Here is a 7,567-nt window from a genome sequence, read left to right as displayed (position 1 = left end):
ACAGAAAAAACTGGATAAATTATGTATATTGTATTGAAACAGATGAGGGAAAGAACAGATTAGAAGTGATACATGATTGAGTATTATGGTTAGCATAGGAATCCAGAATTAAGGTTGCACAGAGAAGTGTACTTGGGGTGGGGGGTGGGGGGAAGGGACGTGGGAATTGTATACTAATGAAGGAATTTTTTTTTCTCTCTTTGGAGGGGCAAGCGAGCTGGTGGGGAGGGGTGGGCAGGGAGAAAATTGCGGCAATGAATGAATGGAAATCCAAAACCTCTGTAAAAAAATATATATATATATTTTAAAAAAACAAAAAGAAACAGGAGACTGTTCTATGGGAAAATGTGCATCATGGCAAGTTCAGGTGTAAAGACTTTAAAGTAGGAATCTATATACTCCAATCTCCCACTTCCTGAATAAAACGGACATCTTGCAGTGTTACTCTTCATGGCTCAGACACCAACCTCACTTGGCTCCAATCCTTACCCATTCTAGCCTTTACTTAAATGAGGCTGAAAGCTTGAGATTATAGCATAAGAAGAACAATAACCACACACGTATATTCCCCTTTCTGTCTACTTTAGTCCTGGGTTTGTTTCTAGAAAATTCCTGAAGAAAATTTAAATATTAGTCTGTGGCTTTGCTAAATCAAGTCTCTCGGTTAACATTTAGAAAATACTATGTGGGCTAATAGCATTTTTTATGCTATAAAGGGATAGTCAAACACAATCTTGTCTTGAAACCAGTGTTAAGATCAATCTTGTGGTTGACAGAAAGAAAGGGGTGTCTAAAATCACAAGTACAGCTATTTGTGGGACCCTTGTCCTTCTGCATCCACACTTCCTTTAGGGTCTTCATCATTATAAATGTTCTCCGCCATCTGCCACACTTGCACAATATTACCTTCTGATACAGAACGAATCACCCAAGGTTTATTGGGATTCCAGGAGAAATCGGATATCCTGACAGTGTGACCACCATGAATAAACAGTGACTCTAGTGGTCCATCTTCTGAATCTCCCAGGGATTGTTCCTCTCCAATTTTACTGAAATCCCAGACATTCCGTCTACGATCAGTACCACTAGAAGCCAAGATAATTTCATTGTTGAGGTGACCACTGAACCTGGGACAGATCCCACAAAGCAGCAGTCTTGTCAGCTGATCCTGTGGCAAGGATGAATTCACTCTAAGGATTGAAAGAAAGGCTAAAAAAAAAAAAAAAAAAGAAAGAAAGGCTGTTCACTTCAGCAGTGTGAGCATCAGCTGAGTGACTTGACTTTGACGTATTGTTTGAGCGAGTGTCCCAGATCATGAGTTTCTGATCATCAGCAACTGATCCAAACAGAGATCCATGCAGCAGATGCCAGGAAACATCTTCAACTACGGCTGTGTGTCCAAAGACGGTCTTTGCATCTACCACCTTTCCTTCTGCTGGAACAGCACTGATATCCCATAGGCAGATGGTATGTTCATCAGAAGCACTAAGTAAGTGTCCACTGAGATTTGGGTTCCGGGAAGGTCCATAGCCTTCTTTCTGATGTCCACGGAAAGGCAAGTCTAGGTTACACTCTCCAGAAGGGTCTGGTTTAGAAGGGTGTTTCGTGTAGTCAAAAACAAGAACATCACTGGATGGAGTCTTAGTGGCAATGATACAAGGGTTGTGGGGCATATAACAGCCCTGTTTACTTCTCCTGCATGGTTGATCTTGATCTCTATTTCAATCTTCCCACTGACTGACTGAGCCAAAACCTCCGAATTCTCCTTTCTCACTGTCGTAGAACTGAGCGCCATCATTAGGAAGCTGCACACTGGCCATCACAAGGTGGTTCTGTTCACCTGATGTACGTGTTCCCAGGACAAGTCTATGAATGCTGAAATCTTTTCCTTCAGGTCTGGTTATGTCTGGAAGCCACTGTGCAGTTAGGCTGGGTCATCACCAAATCATAAAGAAACAGGGTGTTCTTTTTCCATATTTTGTATTCCTCATTAATCACACACTCTTTCACAGCATCATCAGAAGCTGCTTCCTGTCAGCCATGGTGCACAGGTGGGCAGGTGAGCAGGGAGAGAGACCAGAACATAGCTTGGCAGGAGGGGCGGGGACGCTTGTTCTTCTATTATTTCCTGCTGCCTCTCTTCTTTTTAAGACAGGTCCTTCTCAGAAGAGTGGAGGGACAGCTCAGGAGAGGATGTCCCTGGGATGAAATGGATTGATACAGTAGCTGAGGCAATGGGGCTTGATGTGTTGGTGAGACTGGCTCAGGACTGGGCAGGCTTCAGAACTGTTGCACATAGGGTCGATTCAATGGCACATAACAACAACAACCACAAAGTTCTTATCAACCCAACCCAATTTAGGACTGACCAATAGTTGCTGACCCAGAAGCTGTTGTATGAAAGAGCAAGAGAACATTGCATAATTTAAGATCAGAAAAGGTATTTATTTCATCAGCACTATAGCCTTTCTCCACATTTTCAAACTGTAAGAAAAACAAATCGTTCAAGGAGCAGGACTATATCAAGAAGAATGTGGCATGAGGACTGGAGGAAGACTCATCAATAACCTGCATTATTCAGATGACACAACCTTGCTTGCTGAGAATGAGGAGGACTTGAAACGCTTGCTACTGAGTATCAAAGACTTTAAATATGGATTGCATCTCAATGTCAAGAAAGCAAAAATCTTCACAAGTGAGTCAACAGGCAACATCATGTTAGATGAAGAAGAGATAAAAAATGTCAATTATTTCATCTTGCTTTGACCCACAATCAACCTTTAACAATAACACCCAGGAAATCAAAAGACATTTGCATTGGGAAATTCTGAGGTCAGGAATCTCTCCAAAGAGCTAAAGAGCAGTGATGTCAGTTTGAAGACAAAGGGGCACCTGACTCAACCCACAATCTTTTCAATAACTTGCTATGCAGCTGAAAGGAGAATGAGTAAGGATGGCAAAAGAATCGATGCCTTTGAGCTGTGATGTTGGAAAACAGTGCCAATTATCCCATGGGCTTCCAAAAGCACAAATAAATATGTCTTGGAAAAGGTGCAAGCAACCAGAGTGTTCCTTGGAGGTAAGGAGAGTTTCACTTCGTCTCACACACTATGGGCATGTTGCTAAGAGGGGTAGTCGTTGGAAAAGGACATCTGCTTTGAAAAGTGGAGGGTCTGTGAAGTCAGGGAACACTGAACAAGCTGGATTGACATAGTGGCTGGAATGGAGGGCTCCAGTACTCAGAGATGGCGAAGACGGCACGCGGCAGAGTGGGGTTCAGATCCATGGTTCATAAGTCACTGTGAGTTGTCGTCAACTCAATGGCATTTAACAATAGTTGCTACACAAGTATTTTTTGCTCACAATCCATTCTATGAGTGAGAGAAGATAGATGGCATCTGACCACAAGCCAAATCTCTCTAATGAATAACAAGAAAGGGCCTCACTATCAACATTCCAAAGGACTGCTTGGAGTTCTCCTTCCTCATCCTACCTTTCCTCTTAAATACAACTCTATCTATCTGTTGCTTACTAACTAGATTTCCTTCAGTTAAATGAGGCCCTGCCTCTTCTCTCCTGGCGGTTGTCATTGTTCTGACTGATAGTGATTCTTACATACAACAGAAGGAAACCTTGCTCAGTCCTGTGTCATTCTTATGGTAGTTGGTACATTCGAGCCCATTGTGACAGTCATTGTGTCAATTCGTATTGTTGAGAGTCTTCCTCTTTTTCCAGTGATCCTCTAGGAAGTATGTGTCCTTTTCCAGGCATGGTTCTTACTGAGAAGACATCCAAAGTAAGTGAGATGAATTCTTCCAGTATCTCATCACCTTAGTCTAAAGCGTATTCTGGCTATAATTCCAAGACATCCCATGTTATAGATAATAATATTCAACACCACCTTAATTCAAATTCATCAATTCTTTTTTTGGTCTTCCTTTTCCATTGTGCAGTTTTTATAGGCATATGAGGGTGACTAGAAAGACTATTGCTGGGGTCAGGTACATCTTAGTCATCAAAGTGAAAGACTGAGTTACATGTCTCTTCAGTGGGCCTCCATGATTTCCATAGAACTATCTCTCTACTCTAGCAATTCTAGATGTACAATGGCATTTTTTTGCTCACTTCTCAATCTGTTCTGTTCTTTAACCCTGAGGTTCTTTATATCCCTAAATCCTAGCAAGGAGGTAGACATTTATACACAAACATTTATTTGAATATTCTATGCTAGGCATGGTGCTAAGGTGCTGAAATTCAATGGTGATAAGACAGTAAAAACTGACATGATGGGCAATAAAATCACTAAATAACCAGTTGCTAATGAGTAGAGCACCAATTGCAGGGTTTCAACAAACAGCAAAAACATTGGAGGTATTCACTTAGCTTTGCCAAAAAATCCAGGATACCTGGCCAACGGGCTAGAAGAGATCCATATTGTACCCATTCCAAAGAAAAGTGATCCAGCAGACTACAGAAATGATCAAGCAACATCATTAATACTATTGTTGTTGTTGTTCTTGTTGTTGATGATGATGATGTTATGTGCCATCAAGTTACTTGCAACTCATAGTGACAACAGTTGTACAACAGCTCTGAACTCTGCTCTATCCTGAGCCAACCTTGCTTCTCCAACACCCCGCCCCCCATAATCCCAGTCACTGAATGAATCCATCTCATCGAGGGTCTTCCCATCCTGCACCGTCCCTCCACCCTCTCAAGCATAATATCCCTCTCCAAGGACTGGTCCCTCCTTGCAACATGTCCAAAGTATGTCAGATAGAGCTTCAGAATCTCTGTCACCAAGGAACAACCTGGTTTCACCCTCTCCAGGATGAACCTGTTTGTTCTCTTAGCAGTCCATGGTATATTAATACTACACAAAAGTAATATCTTATTGAAGATAATTAAAAAATGGTTGGAGCAGTATACCAATAGAGAACTAGATTCAGAAGAGGCCATGGAGCAAGGGATATCATTGATGGATCTTGGCTGAAAGCAGAGAATATGAGAATGATGTTCAGTTGTGTTTTTATTAATTGTAGAAAAGTGTAACAAATTATGGATAGCATAACAAAGACTAGGAATTCCAGAATACTTGATTGTGCTCACACACAAGAAGATTTTATTCAAACAAAGTAAAGAATACTGCAGGTTTAAAATTAGAGAGAGTCTGTGTTAGAGTTGTATCTTTTCACTTGACTTGAGTAGATTCTGATTCATGGTGACTATACTTAAAAGAGTAGAACTGAGCCCCCTATGGTTTTCAATCTCTTTTTCAGAACTAGATCACTAGCTCTTTCAAAGTGCTATTCAGAATTTGCCTGGAAGCATGTCTCTCTGGTACTCGTTCCCCATCCCCCACCCTCCAGGTGACTGTTGGGTACAACCCCGGCCCTGTTCCAGCAAGTGTAATAAAGCTATTTTAGCACTGCTGCTTTGTGCTTGGACGCACCCACTCCTGCCAGTGAGCTTCCTGCCTAAAAGCACTCAGTTCTCTCACCCCGTGGGCCAGGGAGCACACTGTGCCATCTCTTAGCAGTCTCCAACTTCTGCTGCCACCATTCCTCTGTCACTGCTTCCTACCATCTCTCCCCTCTCCTCTCTTTCTCCTTCTCTCCCTTTCTCACTCTCTTTCTCTTTTTCTCCTAAGTTTAAGAGGCTTCTAGCATGGGGATCTTGGAACCAAAGACATGCTGTATTCCTTCCAGGTCTACTTTCTTAATGATCTTGAGTTGCCTCACCTACACACACACACACACACACACACACACACACACACACGGTTGCCTTTCCAAGAAAACGTTACTGGCTCCTGAGAACAATTGTTATGCTTCCTTCATCTTTGAAAATTAAGCACTTGGCATTTGGTAGGTGCTTGGCAAAAGTCAATGAAATGAGATTGTTTTTAGAGATCAGAATGCCTAAGCATTGGCTAGAAACAAGTCACCAACCTGACCAGTTTCCTGCTTGACATCTTGTTCTCTAATTTTTCCAGAACAGAATGATAAGTCTGCCATAGAACCTTTCAAGTCCTCCGGGGCCTGCTAATAAAGCTGGAGTGGTAATGGCCAAATAAAGGACCTGCTTTCTGAGAACTGCTCTCACACTCTTCTGGAAGGTCTGAGTGTTTCATCTTCTACTTCCCCATGCCTTTCACATAGTACACTCCCTTCCAAAAATACCCAGGTAGATTTCAATCTGGATTAAGGAAATGTTTAACATCTTATTTATTCAGTCCTCTGACAACGTAAGTTACTATTTATTTGTTGTTGTTGCTGTTAGGTAGGTCAGGTCAATTCCAACTCAGAGTGACCTTGGATTCACAGGAAGAAGCACTGCCCAGCCTGCACCATCCTAACAGCCATGACTACCTGAGCACTGCCCAGCCTGCACCATCCTAACAGCCATGACTACCTGAGCTCATCGTCACAGCCCGCCATTGTGTCAACCCATTCGTCAAGTGACTAGTGTATTTCAGAAAAGAAAAAAAAATAGCAAAAAACAGAGCAGAAAGAGAACAAGCCAGTTCCTGAATCACTTCCTCTCGACACTCAACTGTCACTGGCTCCCACGCTCCACCGCACATGAGCTCACTCACACATTCATGTACATCCACAGGACCCACCCCAAATTCTGATGTGACCCCAACATACAAGACATGAGGGTACCACGTAAAGAGTTTCCTGTTGTTGGTTTCAGGAAACCTGAGGCAGGAAACAGCCAGGAAAATAATCTAAACTAGCATGGCCCTCTAGGGAAGCTCTGGGCTAGGCTATGGAGGAGGTGGGAGGACAGGAAGTAAAGCCATGTAAACACCAAAACGAGGCCAACTCAAAGTGTGTCCTCACCACACTACAGAGAGCATCCCCAGCCCACTTAAACGCGGAACTGTTGAAGAAACATCTAGAACTCACAGGCACATGTGACAGACTTTGAATCCAAAGCCTTGGTCACACTTGCCCCTGCCATCCTGCTATTACTCAAACAAAGAATCAGGATTTGAAAGAAAGATGAAGCACAAGAGATTGTCTCACCCAATTCCAACAATTTTCAGAAAAGAAAACTCAAACCCAGAGTGGGTGAGTGACTTTCTTAGGGTTACAGAAAGTTGGTAGCATAGGTTACACAGAACCAGCCTCTTTGTGGACAGAACAGGACTCATCTCACTGATTCTAATCTCCTGAAGCCAGAGTATGTGAATTGGAAAAAGTTCTCCATTGTTCCAACTCAAGGTAAAGAGTATAACTGGATCCGCTCTCCAAACTGGCTGGTGGATGAGACTGGAGGAGGGGGGAAGATTTCAATTTCCTCCTGCTTGCTGGCATGGCCTGACTCAAAGCCTTTTTGAACAGACCAACCTTCCGTCTCTGAAACAATGCCAACTTGCGCAGACCACTGCTGTGGGTGATGGGTTTCCACCGTACAGTCCAGGCTGTGACTCCACTGTTCTCCTCCACCCCCTCCAACTCCACTGATCCCAGCATGTGTCCACTCCTGAAGAGAAGGAGATAGGAGCAGCTAAAGTTCATGGAAACCTTCACTTCCACTCGGAGCAAGTGCTGCTAGG

The 7,567-nt window shown here is 43.0% G+C and overlaps 1 pseudogene; it reads right to left on the bottom strand.

Moving 5' to 3' along the window:
- Window positions 1-808: 808 nt before the first annotated feature.
- Window positions 809-3,488, bottom strand: LOC102859268 (annotated as a pseudogene).
- Window positions 3,489-7,567: the final 4,079 nt, after the last annotated feature.

The sequence above is a fragment of the Elephantulus edwardii genome, unplaced genomic scaffold, assembly GCF_000299155.1.
Source record: "Elephantulus edwardii isolate Elephantulus edwardi_28Jun2011 unplaced genomic scaffold, EleEdw1.0 scaffold00302, whole genome shotgun sequence".
Taxonomy (NCBI): Eukaryota; Metazoa; Chordata; class Mammalia; order Macroscelidea; family Macroscelididae; genus Elephantulus; species Elephantulus edwardii.
Note: the sequence above shows the minus strand (reverse complement) of the source record. Positions and strands in the feature narration are given on the sequence as shown.